The sequence below is a fragment of the Lygodium microphyllum genome, chromosome 11 (assembly GCF_053477565.2).
Source record: "Lygodium microphyllum isolate KBCC chromosome 11, Lygodium_microphyllum_v1.1.10, whole genome shotgun sequence".
Classification (NCBI taxonomy): domain Eukaryota; kingdom Viridiplantae; phylum Streptophyta; class Polypodiopsida; order Schizaeales; family Lygodiaceae; genus Lygodium; species Lygodium microphyllum.
Window position 1 is genome coordinate 139,100,264 of NC_141145.1, and position 25,580 is coordinate 139,125,843.

The following is a 25,580-nucleotide window of genomic DNA, read 5'->3' on the forward strand; positions in this document are numbered from 1 at the left end:
TAGATTTCTCTATTGAAGTGGTCTGCATCCTATCCACAGTTGTGATTTTCGTGAGATTTATAAAAGTTATTTAATCATACGTTAGTAAGGTTAGTAGTTAGTAAGTAAAATTAGTTAAGAGTTAGTAAGTAAGTTAGATAAATTAGTTAATAGGTAGAAAGTTAGTCGCTTACTAAATTAATAACTAACAATTAAAAACAACTAATGCTTAAAACTAACTAATATTAGTAACTAACATTAATTAAAAGGGGGCAACCGTCAAATCGATGGCTCCTGTAAAGGCCACCTCATCATCATCAACATTGTCATTGACATCGACATTGACATCATCACCATCATCATCTTTGACATTGTCATCATCATCATAATCATCTTCTTCTTCATCGTCACCCACCCTCGCTAAAAGGAAATCTCCTTTACTGTAAAAATACTTCTTTATCTCCATAATCAAGCATCAAAAGCTTCTTGCCTCATGATATCCCTTCAAAAAAAACTAAATAATAAAATTAAAATAATAAAAGAGGAGAGAAAGAAGCTCTCCAGTCTGAGTGGAGGGGATATATTTGTCCAAAGATGGCAGAAAGAGAAGGGAAGGGAGAGGCAGCCTACACTCGATTTAGCCTATAAAAAGACATTCTCTCTACTCAGTCTAGAGTGGCACAAGAGACCACGAGAGCTTGCGGAAGGAAACTAGAGAGAGAGAGAGAGAGAGAGAGAGAGAGAGAGAGAGAGAGAGAGAGAGAGAGAGAGAGAGAGAGAGAGAGAGAGAGAGAGAGTTACCCCAAAAGGCTGCAAGGGAGAGAGTTAGAGAGGGAGAGAATTATCTCAATCCCCCCCCACAGTCTTTGGCTAATCCATCTTCTCTCACACTCACCCATCTTGAATTTATTTTTCCCCTTCCCTATCTCTCGAACATACTCACGAATGATGGCTCCAAAAGTGATGAGGTGGAAAGACCATGGGAACCACAGCAATCGATCAAGGAATGGGTATTGCCAAAGATAGGGGAGTGCCTAAGGTTGCTAGAGTTGCCACTACCAAACAGAACATTGGGTGTGGCAAACAGAAGTGCAAGCAAGCAAAGATGTGATTCCTAGTGATGTCCTACCAAACTAGGTTATTATTTTTCCACAAAATAATAAGGTTTATGCAAGATTTTTACAAAAAATGTTAGCCTTTGCATCAAATGGTATAAGATCTACTTGTTAGATTGCACAGACAACATCCATATAAGAATTAAGTACATAAAATATTGGCTTTCATATTTTACACTTACACGAATTGACACTTTCATCTAGAAGGCATACTAATACACACATAAATGATTAACCACTATTTGTAGTTAGTTTAATTGAGATTGTAAATCATAGAATCATGATGGAAATAGTTGCAAGAGGTTATTACACATATGACTTTATGCGCACTCAAGATGAGTAAAATAACTCGATATAATTATTGTCAAACATGACAAGGTTAAGTCTTGATTAATGCATAAAAAGTGAAACTCTATTTAAAGATCTTGTAAGTCATCTCGTTAAGTTATTGTCGCAATATGTTTCTTTAAGGAATTTTTCTTATGTTGCCTAAGATAGCCCTAAATGGGAAATTCATGTCTTGCTTAACAAGTTGAAAGAAATATACTTAACACTTCTTATTGGGGAGGAGAATCGTCATTAGATTCTAAGGTCACCTTAGGTTAAGGTCTACCTTGGCTATGTGAAGCTGTGAGCTGCATGATGGTGTGATTGTCATTGCACCATTTGATATATGTTTGAAAGGATTGTTTGTGTTTGCTAGAATCTAGATCTCTGATTAAAAACATTGGCAAATAGGATAAAAGGAATGATCACGCTAGGCTACCCCCAAGATAGTTGTGAGACTCTACTCCAAGGGGGTCATGGTTATCACTTTGATAGGCTTAGACCGGCTCCGTAGCAAAAGGTTTGTCCGTAGGGATAGCCTAGGGCAGTAGGAGATGTGGGTGCCAACAAGGGCGACTCTAGTCATAAATTTTGCATTATTGCTAGAATCTGACGAACCCCTTCATGACCTAGGATGGGATCCTCAAACCCTAATACTAGTTACAAGGGTGGCATCTTGGTGGGCAGAATACCCTCATGTAATTTTGTATATATTCTGTAGAGATGGAATATGGAAATTGTAATAAACTTCCAATATAATAAATCAATTTTTTAAATTCAAGGATTGTTGAGTTGTATGCATGTCTGTGAAATAAATTACGTAAAGAGACCTATGATTTAACAGACTAGTTAAGTAATCTGGTTGTATATATTTCAATAAATGTGATGCAAGTAATTGAAAAAACTAAAGATGATACCATCACCAAAGGAAAGCAGGTGGACATGATCCCCTGATGAGTCGTCCAATGGTAGGGCAATGGGTTTGGGGGCGGCAGTCCCAGTTAGTTGAGAGCTTTTCTAAATTGGTAATAGAAATAGGAAGATGACAAATTGACCAACTAGTCATTAGGTAGAACCAACTTGCATTGTTTTAAGGGGTTGGAATGGGATTTTGACTTATGGGCAAGAGGGTGACATATTGCACTCCCGTTCTCTTTGAACCAAGTGGAATGGCAAGTCCACTTTAGTTTGAGTAATCCTGTAGGAAGTGGGAACTCAAAATTACTGATGCTAGCTAGCTGTTAGGAGACGTGTTTGATTTAGGAACCTAGAAATTTGGGTCGATCCTAGTGGGTTCGGCTAGAACTCTTCTGTTGCAAAGTAAACTCAGTAGGACCTAAGTGACAAACCGTGTAATGTTCCAAGGGAGCATCGAGCAGTGTCATTTTTAACCTACTTATGGGCTACTAAAAGGTGACAAACCATGTAATGTTCCAAGGGAGCATCGAGCAGTGTCATTTTTAACCTACTTATGGGCTACTAAAAGGTGCGCCTTGGATTGAAACTCGTGATTACCACACAACAGTGATCTTAGAGTAGAAAAATTGTCATAACTTTTAGATGGCCATAACTTTTAGACCATAGCTTTGATTAGGGAGATTTTTAATTCAAATAAAAGAGAACAAAGCTCTCTTCAAGAGGAGCTATAGGATTCACTCCTAGATGCAATATAGAATTTACTACATGAAGTTTCTTTGACTATTCCTAGAGTGAATGTGATTGAAATACTTTCTATCCCAATTCCCACATGCACTATATGAATGGCTGATGGGCTAAGGGACATGAGCATCAGCATAAGAAACATTTAGAACATATTGAGCATAACCCCAAGTACATTTATATATCCATTTTCTCTGCCATCATTGCATATGTAGGCTTTAGTGTCATACATCTTATAATGACCGCATACATGTCAAGTGTCATACATGGGTGCTTTGATCATTGAGAATTTGTCCAATTAGGGAGGTATCTCATCATCGTAAATGGGGTAACCATGGATTATACCTACACCTATATACAAGTATTGGGCTCAGGGTTACCAAGAGGTAGGCAAAGTCCCCCTAGGCTAGGTTGTGCACCCCCTCTTTTGGCTTACCACTTCACCTAACATCGGCCTTTTTCCTCATTTGGAGTATATATGGAAGACATTTTTAATTAAGTAACTAGCATGAGGTTCTTTGGAAAATAAGCATTGGGTCTTTCCATGGGATACAAGGATTGAACAAGGGCTTGGGTGGGGCTTACCTTGGCAGTAGTCCAGTGAATCATTGGCTACCACTTAGCCTTTTACAACAATGGCTTTTTTCTAATCCACTTGGGATTAAGACAATATGCACATGATTAGATAAGTATTAGTGTCAAAAGAACAAATGATGGAGAGTTAACATGATGCATTGGAAGGCAAATGGGACCAACTCCAAATATAGCTTGCACATGGAAGGTTGAGTGACCTAATCTCATGATGCTTGGATTGAATGTGATCTTTTATTTCATGCTATAAATCAAGCTTATCTTTGCATATCTTTATACTTTTCCTCTACTTCTTTTACTTGCCATTTTATAGTAGCTTGATTTGCTATGATGTCCCCATGAATGCTATGTCTAAATATAGGCTTATAAGGGGGGAAAGTTTAAGGTTACAAAACCTTTAGAGTAAATTTTTTAAGTGTGTAAAATTTTTAAACAATCTAGTTGTAAATTGATTGCATCATCACCACATTCTTTAATTTCATTGCATCTTCATTTCAACAAATAACTCTTTTGTCATCTGGCTCAACTTCAAAATTTAGCCAATATAATGATTTTGACTCTCCTCTCCTTAGGCTCATTTTGAAATTTAGTGTTTTACAGGCTAGCTTATGCCCCTCTCTTCCTAATTTGAGTTTCAAAACTTAGACTCTAAGAGACCTCAAGCTCAATTTCAAAATGAAGTCTTCCACTATTGCCTTGACAAAGTTAAATTTAAAAAATACAAGCCCCCAGCTTTCTTAAAATTTAATTACTCCACTTTTAACATTTTAAAATTACAATTAAATTAATGCAATCATTTGAGTAAATGTGGACGAGCACAAAATGTACATGATCTCAATTATCTCAATTTAGATCATGCACATTTTTTATCTACTTATAAATAATTATAAAAATTTTAAACATTATTAGATTATATGATGCCAAAAAATTTAGCTTTCTTTACTACCAACAATTCTATGTTAGTGTAACTCTAATCCTTTTATAATCACTTTTGTGAACACATGCATTTCATTCCTAGAAACGTTCATAAGTATAAGTACCAATGGCTACCTCATACATTGCAATGTCAATGATATACAAGAGAATCAACTAATCTTGTTGAATCAATAACAAACCATTATTATCACAAGCCCATATTGAGCACGATTGCCAAAATTTATAGCTTTCTTTACTACCAACAATTCTAGCGTTAATGCAACTCTAATGCTTTTATAATCACTTTTGCGAACACGTGAATTTCATTCATAGAAACTTTCATTAGTATAAGTACCAATGGCTACCTCATACATTGTAGTATCAATGATACACAAGAGAATCAACTAATGCCATGGAATCAATTACAAACCATTATTATCACAAGTCCATATTAAGTAGTTCTAGTTATTTAGTATGACAAAATTTAGCTCTTACATATATCTCCTTCAAAAACAAACAAAACTAAGCTCATCCCATGGAGCATTTCAACAAGTTCCTTCATTTCATTGGATCAAAATGTTGTGTTTTTATCAAATTTAGAATCCCTACTTCTTGATTATGTCTAATGGAGATTTGCATTAACGTTTTTGGGATAGTGCCACATTGTAATGCACCTCTCAAGAAACTTGGTGATCTTCTTAGAGGGATGAAAATCATAGGGATAACCTTATCACAAAATGGTCAACAATGCCTTTCTATCTTGGAAAGATTTAGATCAAAACCCTTCTAGCTTCAATTTTTCTCCCTACACACAAATAAAATCATGTGTGCTCTCTTTTGTACTCTCACATATTATGATTAAACCTTACCAAGAGATGCATTTGTGGATTTTCTAATCTACACATAGTGTACATGACCTCAATTACCCTAACTCTTTCCAAGCTAAAAAGGGGTTGTTCATCAACATGCAATAAGGTTTCCCCAAAAAATTTCATCAAAAGATCACTAGGTTGTAAAGGTGTCTTACAATGAGGCCATATCCAACAAACCTTAATCTAGTTCTCAATTCAACATAATCAAGGTTTAGAGTGACCAATTGTTTGGAAGAAACATACTATTTTGGTTTAATATTGCAACATAATTCATTGAAAAGCTCCATGGCACAAGACAACTTTTGTTTTATTTTTTACAAAAGGAGATGCATGTAACTTCTAAATCTTTTCATAATTAAAAAGCATGAAGTTGTCAAGATAGGTGTGATAAGAATAGTTCAACAATGACTTAGTGGCCTTAATTGACTCTCTTTGAAATTTTTATACAAAAAAATAAGACCCCAAATTTGTTACTTGTCAATTTATCAAAGTGAACCAATTGATAATAAGGTCCACCATAGCTATGCAAACATCATATAGTTTCTTTGGTCGAACCTCCATAATTTTCATCAAAGTTGCCTTGTTTAGCAACAACCCTTTGCTGTCCAAAAGAAGCCTACATATAGAAATGACTTTCCTATACTTATGAGCATACCTCTCAACTAGCTCAATAACATGGAATAGTGTGGTTTCTAGGCCATAACATCAGATACTGAAAAATTAGACACTAGACCATATATATACTTATGCAACTTTGTATCATCGCTCACACTCTCTACATAGATGGTAAGATTCAAAAACTAATCTGGATATCATCTAACTTATAGGCTAGTGTAATACCCTATGTAAGACCTGTAATCAGCATGGTATGACATATAACACCTGTGAATGACTAAAAATTCAGCTAAACAAAGACCCAAATGCTCCATTTCCAATTAATAGACGTGATCCCTACTCTAGGGAGTATAATGGTTGAAATTCCTCTTGTAGAAAACTTGTAATAGCCTACATAATCCCTATGGTTGATCAATGGAGTCCCAAACAATGCTATCTAACTAAGATCTTTATGTATTCAATAATTCCAATCATGGTACCTATGATGAGGGATATAACGACATGGCAAGCTCCCTACACTAGCTTTGAAACATTGGGAGGTGGGCAAAGTTCTCCCTGGGTTAGTTGGTTGCACCCCTTGAAGATCTTTAATAGTGGGGGAGGGTCACCTCTCTATTGTCCCACTATCTCCCTCCAATTCCACCCTTTTTCTCAATGCAAATATCAACATGGAAATAGCATTCTAATGAATCAATCAAGGATGAAATGCAGAACCAAAATTTTCTTTCAGTCTTCAATGATATGCATGATTGATCAATGAAGCATTGGAATGAAGAAATGAGTGTTGGTTGAGGGTCTTACCAATGTACTTCAGTGACTCATTGATTGCTTGTACTTACCCTTTACAATATTTCAATCTTGGGCAAAGAAAATCATACAACCAAATCAAGGTTATGCATCAAGACATTGTAAATGATATCCATGAGATGAAATATGACTGAAATGAATGTTGAAATTCAATGAAATAGGCTTTGATCAATGAGAACAGCACTAAAGTGAAAAAGCTTAAAAACAATTGGATATTGACAGCTTTTAGATATTAAGCAAGTGAAATGCATTGATCAAGCTTGAAGAAGATGATTAATGCAATCTTCAGTCCAATATTTGAAGAAGCTTCCATAATCCACTACGAATCCATTATGGAACTCCAATGATCCACTAAATCAGCCCATACATGCTTGAATAAGATTGAATCCATGAAGAATCAATACCTTGATCTTACTTGAACCTTGAATATTGAAGATTCAAGCTTGTTGAAGAAAAGCCCCAGAATAAATCTTCAGTGAGCTTCAAGAGGCTCAATATAGTGAAATTTCTTCAATTCTTCAATATTCCATCCCAATGCTTGTTGGAATAATGTCATTTGGCCCTAAATGAAAGCTTTCTTGAGTAATCTTAAGATATTAAAATATTCTTAGCAATAGCTTGCTATCCATAGCCATGGGAAGGTGAAGAAAGCTTGAAGAGAGCAAAGAAATAGGTCAATCTTGCTATATTTATGCTTCATAACCAAATAGAAAGCCTCAATACTAGGAAGAAGATGCCTCTGTTTTGCCATAGCTAAGGTTTGAAGGAGATTTTTGTTAAGATTTTTAACCATTGAATGTGATTCACTGTTCTACCATAGCTAGGTTTGATTGAGATGAAAGAGAAGCTTTAGTGGTTGAAATAGTAGCTACTTGTCCTTTAGAAGTGGCCGATGGATGCTTGATCAACAAGAAGTGAAGCATGACAACTAGGGATGGAGAAGAAGCCTAGAGAGATCAACACAAAATACCAAAAAAAAAAACATTGCCTATTATTGGTTGAATGCATGGTTGAAATCTACATGAAGTGTACTCCATTTGCTAAGCACCATGGCAAGAACACTTGCCCCAAGCTCAAAAAGAAGGATCTAGTCACTAAGAAGAAAGAGATGAGGTTTCTTGGTAGTCCCCATGAAAGCTTCAGTCAAAATCTTGAGAGAGAGAAGAAAGAGAAAGCTTGTCTTGAAAAGTAAGTGAACTTCCAACCACGACTAACTCTAATCTTCCTATCTCTAATCATTTTACCTCTAAAATAGCCTATTATTGATGTATGACCTGCCCTTTTGTCCAAGATGCCTCCAAATTTACTTTCAAGTACTCTAGTTAACTGTAACTAGCTCTCCACGGTCTCCTTGGTTACTACAGTTGTCCAGTTTCTCTTCTGATACCTTGTCCTTGAGTAACCACGGAGTAACAAGACTAAGAAATAAATTCAAGAAAGGATTGTACCAAATCGATCAAAGACCAATACTTTGATACGAGTTGTCAAGGATAGGGCTAAGAGGTGAGAGAAAGAAGAGCAAAAGAGAGAGCAAAGAGGTATCAAGGAGAGGATTGGAGAGAGAAGAGGAGTGAGAAGACTGTAGAAGAGAGTGACGAGGAGAGAGAAATACTAGAAAAGGAGAGACAAGGATAGAAAAAGAAAAGAAGCCATAGAAGTTGTGAACAAGGAGATGAGGTAAGAGATAGTAATGTATTAACGTTCCAAAAAGATATGAAAATTTATATGTCTCTCCCTTTTATACCTATGTCAGTGTGACAAGGTATTATTATTATTTCTACACTAAACATCTCTTCTTCCTAGCTTCTTACAATCCATTCCATCCCAAAGGTTTTTGCCTACAAAAACAAACTTACAAAAGCTGAAAAGGATGGATAAAACACTTTACTACTCTATTTTCAGCTATACAAAGTAGAGAAATGAATGAAAATTTGAAGACATATGGACTGAAATGAAGGAATGAAAGTAAGCCTAAGCTATATACATGATCATGAGTTCTTCAAAAGAGTTTAGAGTCTTGAATTCTTCAAGAAATAAACTCAAGATGAAGAAGACAACTTACTGTAAGAAGAGACCCTACTGAACCAAATCTATCATAACTTCTGGTAGAATTGTCCAAACAAAGTATGCCACATGTCAAAGCATAGCTCCTAAGAGTAATTTGACCCTATGTAGGTTGTATAATTCTAAAATTTTGGCAAGATAAAAACTTGTAATAACCTCCCCCCCTTCGTGTCCCATAGGACCCCCCCTAAATAATTAAAATTATTGCAATTTCTTTTAACTTTCCCCCTATCAATGATGCCAGCTGATGGAAGGGAGGGGAAGATTAAGTAGGAGATGATGACAACCACGATGGTGACAAAGGTAATTATGGGGAGGAGGGGCACACGTGTGTCACCTCCCTCCCCCCACTATCCCTTCCCCAACTCAACGTTGGCATGGTGGCAGCCCTTTTGGCCCGCGTAGGTGGAGGGTAAGGAGAGGGGCTCCCTCGTGCCCCCATAACACCCCTCCTCCTCCCTATAAACCCCTCCCCCACCTCTATCAAGCCATGCACACACACACACACACACACACACACACACACACACACACAGAGAGAGAGAGAGAGAGAGAGAGAGAGAGAGAGAGAGAGAGAGAGGAAACTTCTTCATGGAGTTATTAAAAAAGTGCTCTAAAATAGACCACTATCAGGACCTTGTCTACACCATAATTGGCTCCACAACAATGTTTCTTGTAGTAGGTAAGGAAAATCATTTAATATGTATTTGCGCCTCTAATAAGTTTTTTCAAGTAGTAAACCTCTCCATCTAATCAAATATTCAATGATAGAGAAAGAGCGAAGCTTTTTCTCATGCTGGCCTATGATAACCTTATGAATGTTGTAATATCCCACGTTAATAAAAATAAATTAGTTAATGGAATTTTTTTAATTCCCCCCTTATCCCTCCAGCCGACTGACGAGCTGGAGGGGGAGGGGAATAGAAGGAGCTACTAAGCTCCTTGGTGGAGCCTTTGGAGGGAGGGAGGACATGCGTGTCGACACGCAGGGAGGGAAGATCCCCCTCCCCTCCCCTATTTAAATCAGGGTCGACACACAGAAGGGGGGCCGGAAGATCAAGAGGGAAGCTGCCGTGATTTTGTGAGGGGGTCGTGAAGAGGGGAGAGCCAGGATACGGCCGAGGGAAGTAAGGGAGGGCTACCAAATACCCTATGCTACTGCCATGATGAAAGGAGGGAGGGAGTGCCGCGCAGAGAGAGAGGGCCTGAAGGAGGGAGAAGCCGAGGGACATAGGCGCGCCTGTTGGTGAGGAGCCGCCACGAATTTATTTTTGCCACCTGGGCATAGCCGTCGACGGGCAGCCCTGAAGCCCCCCCCAGCTCACGTGCCATGAAGCCTTAGAAGCTTCCAGGGGGAAGCTTCTAAGGGGCCTCCTAAGCCCCCTTTCACCCCCCCCCCCTTCTTATGCTTTTTTTTTAAAACCTTCTTTTTTCCCCCTCCCCCGTGTTAACCCTTAATCCCCTTTCCCCCCTTTAAGCCCTTCCTTGGCCTTGGGAACCAACACACCCCCCCCCCCCTCTCGGGTTTCAAAAAGCCCCTTAGCCTTCCCATGGTTTTTGGAACCACACCCCCCCCCTAGGATTTCAAATTCCCCCTTTCGCTTAAGCCCTTGTTTCCCCCCCCCCCCCCCCCTCCCGGGTTTTAATTCCCCCCTAAGCCCTTGTTCTTTTTCCCCCCTCTTAGCTCTTTAGACTATTCAAGTCACACCCATAGGCCTACTTTGTCCTTAGGCTACCTTCCGGACTTCCATTCTCTTGCATTAATTCCTTCACTCACTTTTTAGATCTTTTTGTGCAAGTGCTCTCTTAGTTGAGCTTTGTGTTCTTAGTTTTATCAAACAAGCCGGTGTCCACACACTCCCATGTCCTTAAAAAAAAATCCAATTCATCATCATGGCCTCGTATGGTATCCCGTAAGGAAGAAATAGCCGTGAGATAAAAGATAGGGAAGGAAGTAGAGGGAGTGAAAAGAGGGAGTGAAGGAGGAAGAGTGGGAAAAAGGTAAAAGAAAAGGAAGGAGAAGACTGTGGAATTCCAAGAAGAAAAAGGAAAAGGCTATCTCACATTCGAACTACGATGCCGCCGAAGAAAGTCCAAGGTGTAGCTGCGGGAGGGTCATCTCCCGGTATCCATGTGGATATCTCACCTCAAAGCCAGGTTTTTTCTTCTTGGTGTTAATTCGGTTTTAAGTCGATCATGCAAAGAAAAATTGTTAAGGATAGGATATATTTGTTCGAGTTATTTTCAAACGAAGGAGTTAGCTTATGAATGACAATGTATACAACTTAGCTTTCTTCAAATTGCATTCAAGCATTATAAAATTACAAGCAAGATTAACCATTTACTATAGTAATATATTCCTAAAGTGTAGAAAATTATATCTTGCACCATTAGTCTTATTCCCTTTCGCAACGATTCATGGTAAATAGCTAAATTCAAGAAAGGTTTCTTCAATGCTCAAATTACTAGGGAGTTATCTTTTCTAGTTGCACATCTTAGCAAGGAAATTGTTGTTATTTGGCATAAGTTCATCTTTAAAGGAGGCGGAAGTTAAATGTTAGGAATTAACAAGTATAAAAATTAGATATACGAATTCATTTGGAAAGAAAATGTAAAAGGGGACTGCTGGATGACACTCTATTAACACTTTTTCCCTGCTATTTGAGGACTTGGGACTAATAACGTGTGTGTACACCAATTTCTCAGCTAGGCCTTTTTGTCCCAAGGAGTATTGTCGCTCTTTGTATCACCTTGGCATTATGCTATATGCCAAATTAAACTGTATTGATTGGGAAAGTAAATTGTCACAAGGATAGTAAAACCGTGACAAGACGATTAATATTACCTTCCAAAAGATAACTGAACCAATCTAAATATAGAAACATTCATACCCTAAACACTTGACTACTTTCCTTACCGTAGGGACAATAAATTCATAAAGATAAGAAACTAGGGTTTGTCCCTAAGCTTCTTAAATGAAGAAACCCTAGGCCTGACATACATCAGCTTAAAGAATGTAAACAGATTATTCCATCGCAGGACTTGCGCAACATGTATGAAATCATTTTGTGATTGATTCACAAGGAGAAAAGGGAAAAACCCTCATCAAGGACGGCAGATCCTTACGCAAGTTATCTTGCAAAAAGACGTATTTTTGGATATCCTTCTAAATAAGAAAAGTTGTAAACAAGAAACTAGCATATCTAAGGTACCTTAGGGTTAACCAAGTTGGGCATGCCCTACACCAGAATGTAAGAGATCTTGCCAAGTTACAAGACACCTTGGGAACGAGTGTTGATACACTCAAAAAGGAAAGAACACTTCCTTAGCCGTTTGCCATACAACTGGGTTGATTAATGGAAATGTTTGTGCTTGCTAGAGATTTTAGGGCTCTGTTTGAATTATGAATTACAAATTAAATAAGTACCTATACTTTAGGTTAAAGGCCTGAAGGGAGAGGCAGCTTCAGTTACCCCCGACTGCCTGCCTGACCCTAACTAAGGGGGTTGTTGACCGCGTCGGGAACGTGGACCGAACCCACCGCGAGAGGTCTTTCCGTTAAGCTCTACTTGGAGTAGGAGGACGCTTGGGTGCCAGGAGGGGCTCTGGCCGTAAATCCCTCGCCTTCCGGGTCCTGCACAAGAGGCTAACGTGACTCGGGATTGGATCTCGAGGCCCGCATACTAGTTGACGGGCGGAAGCTTGGAATAGTGATCCCTAGAGATTACTGGGTACCCTTCGGGCAGATTATGGACAAGCCTATGGGCGGAACTGCTTGTATTTTTAAAAATAAAATGATGTAATGTTAAAATAACTTGCTTGATGTTATTTTCTATGTCATGTGATAAGATTATGTGAAGGAACCAATGCTTAACAAGGTTAATTAAAGAAGCTGATTGTTATATGTCAAATTAATGTGTTAGATAATTACATAACTAAAACAAACCGAGGAAAGTGCGGAGGATGGGCCATGGGTCCGTCCTACGGTTGGGTGGTCTCGGTTAGTCGGGAACTTTTCTCAAAAATCTCGAAGAACAGCGGAATGATCATCATCATCAAAGCGAATAACGAGAACGATGACCTAAAGTTACGTCTTACCCGATTTACGTTGTTTTAGGGGAACGGAATGGGACTATGCCTTATGGCAGAGAGGTTGAGCTTTGCATCCCTCTCGTTTCCCATTCTCCTTGAACCAAGTGCAGCGTGAATCCGCTTCGGACCTGGCATTTCTGCGTAAAGTAGTTTGCTCGGGTCTGACGCTAGTTGCTGTTAGCTAATGACCAAACAAGAAAACCCTAATTCCGATCGATCCTAAGTGGGAAACGGCCAGGATACTTCCACTACGTGGTAGACACAGAAAGACCTAGATCACAAAACCCGTAACATTCCTCGGGAGTGCTGGGCGGAGTTTTCTAGGCATCCTTTCCGATGGACTGCTAAGACGTGTCCTGGATGATACTAGGGGACACATTACAGTTGGTATCAGAGCCGACCAACATCGAAATTGTTTTTATGAGATCTCAATAAAATGAAGTAAAGAAATTGTTGCTGTCCAAACATTTCCTCATCTTCAATGTTGTCTTTTGCATAACTATGAAGCGTGGAACAAGTTTTTGGTGTTTCGGGTCATGTTTATGACTGCAATGCATTCTCCGCTTTATAGACAAAGAATTGGGATGATGAACATCCTGGAGCAGATTTATAATCCATCACCTTTATACATAGAATGAAGATGGACAGGGTCTTCAGGAATCTACTACATAGCTGCCCACCGGTTCGCTTATCTACAGACCAACCTAAAGAGGATCAAGTGGTTGGAAGACTTGAAAGTCGTGAAGCTGTTCATTTTTGTGGAAGCTCACGTAAATTTGACTTTACATATTCAAGGTCGGAGGGTTGAAATGAACTCATATGTATATGAGGAAGTAACCCGTGTAATCCCAGCCAACAGGATTAAAGTGTTGGGCCACCATGAGAAGTATGGATTCCAACGAAAAGGGTATCCCGAACTTCCAATGAATTATCGATTCCTAAAGATCCATGACCCAAAACTCTACTATTACACAGTTCCTGTAGACAAATGCAATACAACGTTGTTCTCCCCAAACTGAATGTAATGATTGGATTATCATCACACGAGACATTGTATAAGGCTACACCCATGTAAATATAAATAAAGACTTCTTTTATCAATATCTGGCTGTGCATCATATATGAATGTTAAGAAAACTTTTATCCAGGCACAACCCCAGGTACAGGTTCCAAATTCGCCCCCTACATCAAGTACTGCTGTGACCCAGGAAAAGAAGTTCCTCCTCAAGCAGATAAAGCCACCCGAGTTTGACGGGAGAGGCAGATTCGTCCAGTCTGATGCTGAAATATGGATTGAATCTATGGAGGATTACTTTGAAGCAGCTGGTACTGCACCTACCAATCAGGCCATGCTCGCCAAGTTAAAACTCACCGGTGAAGCCAGACTTTGGTGGAAACAATGGTGCAGGGATCAAGGGACTTCAGAGGGGTCCGTTACCTGGGAGAAGTTACAGAAAGCCGTGCAGGGGAGATATTTGCCACCTGCATATCGTACACAGAAAATGAATGAGTTCTACGAGCTAAAACAGCTAGGACTCACCCTTGATGCATACTACTCTAAATTTGTCTCACTCTTAAAGTATGCGCCACAGATGGACACGACACAGCAGGTGTCCAAATTTTGTGCGGGCTTAAATCCACCCGTAAATACCCGTCTCGAATCTATGCGTCCATCAGATCTTCAGGATGCACTCATTCGAGCGGGACCTATAATTCAGGAGGTGCAAGCTAGACCAAGGGGTAATAAAACTTGGTCCTATAGTGACCTGAACAGAGGAGCATTCAGACCTCAAGTGAAGAGAGTTCAAGGTCACAATCAGGGACAAAAGAAGAAAGCAAGGACAAATAACGTCAACAACTTTGTTCCTACTCAAAGTAATGGCCGAAACCTCCGTTGTTTCCACTGCAACGAACCCGGTCACTTCAAGAGGCAATGTCCCAAGCTCAGCGGGGGACATCATCAAACATCTTTCCAAGGTGCAGGCCGCGGTCAAGGAGCCGCCACCCATGGAAGAGGAAGAACTACCTGCATTGCCAATAGGCAAAGATGCGAAGAAGAAGATGATGAGAAAGATTCGACTATGGAAGCAGAATTCGAAAGAGCGACAGTCCATGCCGCTTTACACAAGAAAGGGCCGAATCGCCAGTCCTCGGTGATTCAAACACCGTCGGACTATCAAGGTAAAGGTTTCAAAACATTGATTGATTGTGGCAGTACACATTCCTTTATCTCACTAGCATGTGCGAAAAGATTAGGAATAGCCACAGTAAAAGCACCTACCCTGCTTGTGGAATTGGCAAACGGTCGTGATGTAACTTGTACCAGGCAAACTGCTAAGGTGGAATTCTTTCTGGGAGGAAAGAAGACTTTAGTAAAATTCAGAGTCATGAATTTAGGTATCCATGAGTGTCTACTCGGGATGGATTGGCTTAAGCCTAATGACGCTCATATTCATTGTGGAAAGGGTCAAGTTTCCTTTTGAAACTCTGAAAGGGAATTTGTCACAACTCAAGGTGAGGCAGGAGTGCCAAGAATCCAATTAGCCAAAGTATCTCGGATCATAAAAGGAGTCTGAAAAGCATTACCCGTTTACCTAATCAAACTCAACAAGTTAGATCAAAAGCAAGACTCTCATGAAGAACCTTCTTGGCTAAGGGAATACGCTGACGTATTCCCTAAGGAATTGATTGAACTTCCGCCTCCAAGAGAAGTAGATCATGAAATTAGGCTAGTGCCTGGAGTTGCACCAATTGCAAAGAGACCTTATAGAATGTCCATACCTGAAGCAATTGAGTTGAAGGAACAGCTCAAGCAACTGTTGGATCAGGGTTACATCCGGCCTAGCAACTCACCGTGGGGAGCTCCAATACTATTCCAGAAAAAGAAAGATGGGACACTTCGACTATGTATTGATTACCTAGGGTTGAATCAATCAACAGTCATCAAGAACAAGTATCCTATTCCTAGAATAGATGAGCTTCTTGATCGTCTTCAAGGTGCAAAGATCTTCTCCAAGATTGATCTCAGGTCAGGTTACTATCAGATAAGGATCAAGGAAGAAGATATTCCAAAAACGGCCTTCAATACAAGATATGGGCACTTTGAGTTCTTGCTTATGTCATTCGGGCTTACAAATGCACCTGCCACCTTCAATAGATTAATGGAGGATATTTTTAGACCATATCTTGATGATTTCGTGCTTGTCTTCTTCGATGACACTTTAATCTATTCTAAACAGGAAGAAGATCATGAACCTCAACTTCGGATTGTCCTTGAGACAATGAGGTCCCATAAGCTGTATGCAAAAATGAAGAAGTGTGCATTCTTCAAGCGTTAGATTGAATATCTGGGATTCATAGTATCATTAGAAGGAATATCAGTAGACCCAGCCAATGTCAGAGATGTGCTTGAATGGCCAATACCAGTATCCGTCAAAGAAATACGTAGCTTTCTTGGATTGACAGGATGGTATAGGGTCTTTATCAAAAACTATGCTTTGATTGCAGCACCTCTTACAGACTTACTAAAGAAGTAGACTTCTATTACATGGTCAACTCCCGAACAAAATAGCTTCGACAAATTGAAGCAAAGTTTGGTATCAGCACCTATTCTAAAACTTCTTGACCTCAATAAGGAGTTCGAGGTAGTAACTAATGCCAGCATTCTTGCCTTGGGGTGTGTACTTATGCAGGAAGGTCATCCAGTAGCATACTCTTCAAGGAAATTGAAGAGTCATGAAAAGAATTATGCCACTCATGATCTGGAATTATTAGCTGTCATCCATGCTCTAAAGCTTTGGAGACACTACCTATTGGGTAACAAGTTTACTCTAGTAACCGATCATAAGAGTCTCAAATGGATTTTTACCCAGAACGAGCTCAACATGAGGCAACATTGGTGGATTGAAGTATTGGAGGAATATGATTTTGAAATCAAGTACCGACCAGGGAAGGAGAATGTAGTTGCCGATGCACTCAGTCGCAAGGCATTCCTAAATTCCCTAATCTTGGAGAATCCATCAACGGCCAGATCTCTGGCTACAAAGGTATCTATGCCAAACAACCCTATACTTGAACTAGCTAAAGAGGAAGCATGCCATGATTTGGCCTACCAAACAATGATAAAAGAAATATCTACCAAGGAGTAGAATCAGAAGTTGCAAGCTAAGTACTGGGAATTTTCCATTGATAATGGACTTATCTACTACAGAACAAGGCTGTGTATACCAACAAGCCAGTCATTTAAACAGAAGATATTATGGGAAGCTCATGATTCTCCTTTTTTAGGACATCCTGGCTATGCTAAGACTCTTAATGCAGTTAGAAAGAGCTACCATTGGGAAAGGCTTAAAGGTGACGTTCTCAAGTATGTCACTAAATGTTTGTCTTGCCAACGTATCAAGGCTGAACATGTCATGATGCCAAGGAAATTGCAACGGCTTGGCATTCCCCAAATGAAATGGGAATTCATCAGTATGGATTTTGTTGTGGGCTTACCATAAGTCCAAGGAGGATACAATTCCATTATGGTTGTGGTTGACATGCTTACCAAGGTTGCACACCTGATCCCAGTAAAAACAAACTATAAAGCCTCCAACATTGCAAGATTGTTTATCAAGGAGATATTCAAGCTACATGGGTTACCTAGAAGAATCATTAGCGATCGAGATTCTCTCTTCACATCACACTTCTAGAGAGCTATCTTTGAAGCTATTGGGACTCAACTTTGCTTTAGCACCGCCTACCATCCCCAAACAGATGGCCAAACAGAGTGAGTAATTAAATTCCCCCTTTCCCTTAAGCCCTTGTTTCCCCCCCCCCCCCTCCCGGGTTTTAATTCCCCCCTAAGCCCTTGTTCTTTTTCCCCCCTCTTAGCTCTTTAGACTATTCAAGTCACACCCATAGGCCTACTTTGTCCTTAGGCTACCTTGCGGACTTCCATTCTCTTGCATTAATTCCTTCACTCACTTTTTAGATCTTTTTGTGCAAGTGCTCTCTTAGTTGAGCTTTGTGTTCTTAGTTTTATCAAACAAGCCGGTGTCCACACACTCCCATGTCCTTTAAAAAAAATCCAATTCATCATCATGGCCTCGTATGGTATCCCGTAAGGAAGAAATAGCCGTGAGATAAAAGATAGGGAGGGAAGTAGAGGGAGTGAAAAGAGGGAGTGAAGGAGGAAGAGTGGGAAAAAGGTAAAAGAAAAGGAAGGAGAAGACTGTGGAATTCCAAGAAGAAAAAGGAAAAGGCTATCTCACATTCGAACTATGATGCCGCCGAAGAAAGTCCAAGGTGTAGCTGCGAGAGGGTCATCTCCCGGTATCCATGTGGATATCTCACCTCAAAGCCAGGTTTTTTCTTCTTGGTGTTAATTCGGTTTTAAGTCGATCATGCAAAGAAAAATTGTTAAGGATAGGATATATTTGTTCGAGTTATTTTTAAACGAAGGAGTTAGCTTATGAATGACAATGTATACAACTTAGCTTTCTTCAAATTGCATTCAAGCATTATAAAATTACAAGCAAGATTAACCATTTACTATAGTAATATATTCCTAAAGTGTAGAAAATTATATCTTGCACCATTAGTCTTATTCCCTTTCGCAACGATTCATGGTAAATAGCTAAATTCAAGAAAGGTTTCTTCAATGCTCAAATTACTAGGGAGTTATCTTTGCTAGTTGCACATCTTAGCAAGGAAATTGTTGTTATTTGGCATGAGTTCATCTTTAAAGGAGGCGGAAGTTAAATGTTAGGAATTAACAAGTATAAAAATTAGATATACGAATTCATTTGGAAAGAAAATGTAAAACGGGACTACTGGATGACACTCTATTAACACTTTTCCCCTGCTATTTGAGGACTTGGGACTAATAAAGTGTGTATACACCAATTTCTCAGCTAGGCCTTTTTGTCCCAAGGAGTATTGTCGCTCTTTGTATCACCTTGGTATTATGCTATATGCCAAATTAAACTGTATTGATTGGGAAAGTAAATTGTCACAAGGATAGTAAAATAGTGACAAGACGATTAATATTACCTTCCAAAAGATAACTGAACCAATCTAAACATAGAAACATTCATACCCTAAACACTTGACTACTTTCCTTACCGTAGGGACAATAAATTCATAAAGATAAGAAACTAGGGTTTTTTCCTAAGCTTCTTAAATGAAGAAACCCTAGGCCTGACATACGTCAGCTTAAAGAATCTAAACAGATTATTCCATCGCAGGACTTGCGCAACATGTATGAAATCATTTTGTGATTGATTCACAAGGAGAAAAGGGAAAAACCCTCATCAAGGACGGCAGATCCTTACGTAAGTTATCTTGCAAAAAGACGTATTTTTGGATATCCTTCTAAATAAGGAAAGTTGTAAACCAGAAACTAGCATATCTAAGGTACCTTAGGGTTAACCAAGTTGGGTATACCCTACACCGGAATATAAGAGATCTTGCCAAGTTACAAGACACCTTGGGAACGAGTGCTGATACACTCAAAAAGGAAAGAACACTTCCTTAGCCGTTTGCCATACAACTGGGTTGATTAATGGAAATGTTTGTGCTTGCTAGAGATTTTAGGGCTCTGTTTGAATTATGAATTACAAATTAAATAAGTACCTATACTTCAGGTTATAGGCCTGAAGGGAGAGGCAGCTTCAATTACCCCCGACTGCCTGCCTGACCCTAACCAAGGGGGTTGTTGACCGCACCGGGAACGTGGACCGAACCCGCCGCGAGAGGTCTTTCCGTTAAGCTCTACTTGGAGTAGGAGGATGCTTGGGTGCCAGGGGGGCTCTGGCCGTAAATCCCTCGCCTTCCGGGTCCTGCACAAGAGGCTAACGTGACTCAGGATTGGATCTCGAGGCCCGCATACTAGTTGACGGGCGGAAGCTTGGAATAGTGATCCCTGGAGATTACTGGGTAGCATTCGGGCAGATTATGGACAAGCCTACGGGCGGAACTCCTTGTATTTTCAAAAATAAAATGATGTATTGTTAAAAGAACTTGCTTGATGTTATTTTCTATGTCACGTGATAAGATTATGTGAAGGAACCAGTTCTTAACAAGGTTAATTAAAGAAGCTGATTGTTATATGTCAAATTAATGTGTTAGATAATTACATAACTAAAACAAACCGAGGAAAGTGCGGAGGATGGGCCATGGGTCCGTCCTACGGTTGGGTGGTCCTGGTTAGCCGGGAACTTTTCTCAAAAATCTCGAAGAACAGCGGAATGATCATCATCATCAAAGCGAATAACGAGAACGATGACCTAAAGTTACGTCTTACCCGATTTACGCTCTTTTAGGGGAACGGAATGGGACTATGCCTTATGGCAGAGAGGTTGAGCTTTGCATCCCTCTCGTTTCCCATTCTCCTTGAACCAAGTGCAGCATGAATCCGCTTCGGACCTGGCGTTTCCGCGTAAAGTTGTTCGCTCGGGTCTGACGCTAGTTGCTGTTAGCTAGTGACCAAACAAGAAAACCCTAATTCCGATCTATCCTAAGTGGGAAACGGCTAGGATACTTCCGCTACGTGGCAGACGCGGAAAGACCTAGATCACAAAACCCGTAACATTCCTCGGGAGTGCCGGGCGGAGTTTTCTAGGCATCCTTTCCGATGGACTGCTAAGACGTGTCCTAGATGATACCAGGGGACACGTTACAAATGTACTGAATAAGGCCTTCTTCATCTATATGTGGTAGCTCATCAACTATATCAATAGGAGCACTATAGAAAGGCTTGAGCTAACTAACATGGAATGCATTATGAATCTTAGTGGAAGAAGGTAGTTTTAATCTATATGCACTTCAGGATCTTGTAGGGTCCATAAAATATGTGAGTAAGCTTGTTATTGGATCCATCCTTCAAGGTAGAACAATGAGACTTGGGCACTTTTAACAGAACTAATTCTCCTTCTTAGAACTCTGAATGCAACCTATTCTCATCTGCATACATCTTAATCTGATCTTGGGCCTTCTAAAGATTCATCTTACACTACTGAAGAAGCATATACATTCTGCATTCTTTTCAATTCTTCTTTCCCATGAGGATTGATTTTCTCATTGAAAATGACTCGAGTAAGGGCACCTTATAACCATGCATAGCCTCAAAGGGTGAAACTCCAATACTAGTATGACTAGAGTTATTGTAGGCAAACTTAGCCAAGTGCAACCAAGAATCCCATGAATGCTACACATCATGAAAAAAACGGTGAAGATAAGTCTCCAACCACTTGTTTATCCTTTTTGTTTATCCATCAATTTGTGAATAATAGGCTATAGAAGGAGCCAATTTAGTACCCATGGATGTGAATATTGTTTGTCAAAAGTTACTCATGAGCTTTGAATCTGTGTCATGAACAATCACTTGCGGTAATCCATGTAATCTAAAATCTACTCCATAAACTCACTAGCCACTTGTGAGCCAGTAAATTGCATCTTGGTTGGAATGAAATGGCTTGCCTTGCTGAGTCTGGCCATTACCACATATATACTATTCCATCCCTTTTTCGTAGTAGGCAAGCCAATAATGAAGTTCATGGTAATGTGTTTCCATTTTCTCATAGGAATAGGTAATGGCTACAACAAACCACCTCGCTTATGGGTGTTGTCCTTATTCTATTGACAAGGCATGCACTTCATGACAAAATCTTTAACATCTTTCCACAGTCCTTTTCAATAAAAGCTTTTGATGATCTTACCATAGGTTTTAAAAACTCCAAGGTGTCCAACTAAAGGAAAAGAATACAACTCTTCCATAATTTTTCGTGTAAAAGAAGAAGTAAAGGGAATGACAATCTGCCATTTGGCTATATTAGGCCATTTTTAAGTTGATAATGTGAGTTTTTCTCCATGAGACCTTGCTGTAATTTCTGAAAAACATGGCTGAGCTCTTTATCCAAAAGATAGGCTTCCTCTAAATTTTCAAACTAGTCATTATGTAGCTCAGCCCCATCATAGCTAAAACTTTATTTACATGCCCACACACGTGAAAGAGAACCATCCACTACACTGTCTTTGCCTTTTGTATGAGTAATATCAAAATCATAATTTTATAGAGTAGCTACCCCCCTACATTGCTTAGGAGTAAGATTGGACTAAGTGAAAAAATACTTTAGGACCTTGAGATCACTTTGAACTGTAAACCAGCTACCATAAAAATAATGTTGCCATTTCTTTATCGCATGTAAGATAGCCAACATCTCTTAGTCATAGACATTCATAGTCATTTTATTATCTATAAGCTTGTGACTTTCAAAGACAATCACTCCATGCTCCTATAACAAAATACCCCCTATGTCTCAGCCACCCACTCGCATTATATTATATGGTAAACGCCTTCAAAAAATATGGGCATACTAGAATAGGATAAGAAGTAAGGAGTTCCTTTAACTAGTTGAAGCTACTATCTGCAAGTGCATCCCAAAAGAAAGCTTCCTTGTTCAACCTTTTAGTTAAAGGAGCTACAATAGTCACATAGTACCTAGTGAATCGGCAATAAAACGAGGATAGACAAAGAAACCCTCTAAGTGAAGTAGTGGTAGTAGGTGTTGATCAATCTTTAGCACATTGCAACCTCTTGGTATCAGCGTAGATCCCTTTTTCACTAACAATACGCACCTTAGTCTCCATGAAAGAACATTTCTTCTTCTTAGCAAAGAGTTTGTGATGCCTCAATACATCAAAAACCTTCCTTATATGTGATAAGTGGTTCCTGAAGAGCCTTTCTGTAAATCAAAATGTCATCAAAGAACACTAGGGTAAACTGAAAGAGGAAAGGCTGCAAAATCTTGTTCATCAAACTCTGAAGGTAGCTAGGGTATTCGTAATCCCAAATGGCATTACTAGAAAATGGTATAGCCCTCAATTAGTCCTAAAGGTAGTCTTGATTGCATCACCCTCTTGCATATGGATCTAATGATACCTTGACCTCAATTCAATCTTTGTAATGAATCTGGCTCCCTTGAGCTCATTAAGAAAATAATCAATTCTAGGTATTGGGTACTTATTCTTCACTGTGATCTTGTTTAGACCCTTGTAGTCAATACACATCCTGAAGGATCCATCATTCTTCTTCACTAACAAGATTGGATATGCATAATGTAAAGAACTAGATTCAATGAGTCCCATTTCAAGAAGCTCCTTGATTTTCTTGGCTACTTCTTCATGTTCACACTTAGAAAATCTGTAGGGTGGCTTACTAGCTGGTTTTGAGTTGAGTTGGGCTCCAAATTAATAGGGTGATCTATTGCTCCCTTAGGGGGCAATGAAGTAGGTACTTCAAACAAATCCTTGTACTTATCAAGAAGATCAATGAATCCCATTTTGAGAAGCTCCTTGATTTGGTTAGCTATTTTTTCATGCTCACACTTAGACAATGTGTAGGATGCCTTATTACTTGGCTTTGAGTTGCGCTCCAAATCAATAGGGTGATCTATCGCTCTCTTAGGAGGCAATGAAGTAAGTATTTCAAACAAATCCATGTACTCCTCAAGAAGAGCTTTCAAAGCTAGATGATTTGCTAAATTTTTGGGCTATTTCTCAATGTCTTTATTCAGGTGCAAAGCAAAAATCTATGAGCACATCTTATAATCCTTCTTGAGTTGTTGAATGGTGATAAGCCAAAATTTTGATTTACTAGAGATTCCCTATAAATGGATGAGATGTCCATCAAAGATAAACTCATATATAGCTTTGAGAAATCCATGGTAACTTTTTCCAATGTTATCAGCCAATCACACCCGAGTACAATATCTATGGATCCCATTTCCAAAGTCATTAGGTTTACTTTTGCTTCACTCTTTTGAGCTAGTTTTAAAGAAACCTATGGGCATGTTTGAGTGATGATTTCTTCTTCACCATTGGCTACTTGAACTCTTATGGGCTATTGTAAATCAGTGGAAAGACCATTCAATTTATCCACAATGGACTTATTTACAAAATTGTATTTTTTACTATCTATCAAGATAAACATATCCTTTCCATGAATACTACCCTCCATACGAAGTATATTAGGGCTCTTAGAACCTATCCAAGCATCCATAGAAATTGAACAATTAGTGGTAGCAAGTGGCTCATCATAAGTTCATCCTGGATCAAAATGAATACTACCATCCAAATCAAAAGAAAAAGCATCAACATGATCATAAAAGTGTTCTTCTCCAACTTCTTCCTCGACATCCTTATTTTTAGTAGTAATTATAAGTGCATTGACCTCATCAATGTCATCCTTTGAATCCTCAAAGACTAACACACTATGGACCTTGGCTTTTACATTTTTTTATACACACTTTATTGCATGATCAATGGTATACTTTTCTCCACATTTAAAGCATAAGCCTATTTCTTTCCTTTCTTTGTAGGGGTCCATAGGAATAGAGTTTGGATTCATATTGGCTAAAGTAGATCTAAACTTGCTATTCCCTTGTTTAAGATTCACTATTGGATTATTTGCTATCCTGAAATTGCTTTGACATCTTAAAGTGTTAAACGATGGATAAGTTGGCACTCTTAAGCTCCTACTTGGTGCATGATTTCGGCCATAAACTTTGCCAACTTGTCCGTGTTTTAAAACAGTCCTTGATTGTCCATAACTAGGCTCAAATGAAGACTCCCTTTTATACTTTCTTCCATAACATTCTTGTAATGTACCCACCTTTGATTATGTAGTGAGTAACATTTTAGTAGTCACCCAGAGTTTACCTGCCAATCATTGCCATCTGTACTCTAACCAGAATCATCAGATTTTGTTCGGCTTGTTAACCCTAGGTCTACCTCGCAAGGGAAGCGTCTTGCCGTTACCCACGGAGGACTGACTTGAAGGTTCCTAATTGATCTAACATTCACCTATCAACAACTAACTCACATGTGAAGGTGTCCTTCGAGAGGCTTCTTGTCCAGAAGGAGTGATTGCCATTACCCTTGGTTCATGGAGTACAATGCTTTTTTCTAGTAGTAGACTAAGGACCTATGAAATCCCTCGTAGTGCTCTAGCACAACCTCCATACCTTTTCCCTAAGATAATTTACAGTTCGGGTCCTAAGACCAAACCCTAAGTAAGTTAGTGAATCGGCCCTTCCTAGAATTTCTTTCGAGTGTTTGTTTTTGGGGAAACCTCTCGGCTAATAGAGACCACCTTGCCATAGGACTAGATTCGTTGGGAATCCATCCATCTACTTCCCTCTATGGAAGTTCTTAGTTATCTAATTACCTACCACATTACGTGAAACATATAAAAATAGCTTCATTAATTAAAATCCTTTTATGCACAGTTATTTGTTTACATAATTTACTCACGGATATAAAATCAGAATAAAATACTTTCATTGATTATATTCCATTAGGTGTGTTCTCCCGCCCATATAGGAGAAATTTACAATTTCACGTGCTGCCTCATCCGACACATCTGCACGTCACCAAGATCAAATCCACCTATAGCTAGCGTTTATAGGTGTCCCAAGTAGAACTCGAGCCATACATGGGACCAAGTAGTTCCTAGGTGCGAAAAGGGATTTACTAGCTAGAGCCCCCCCAGCACCCTATC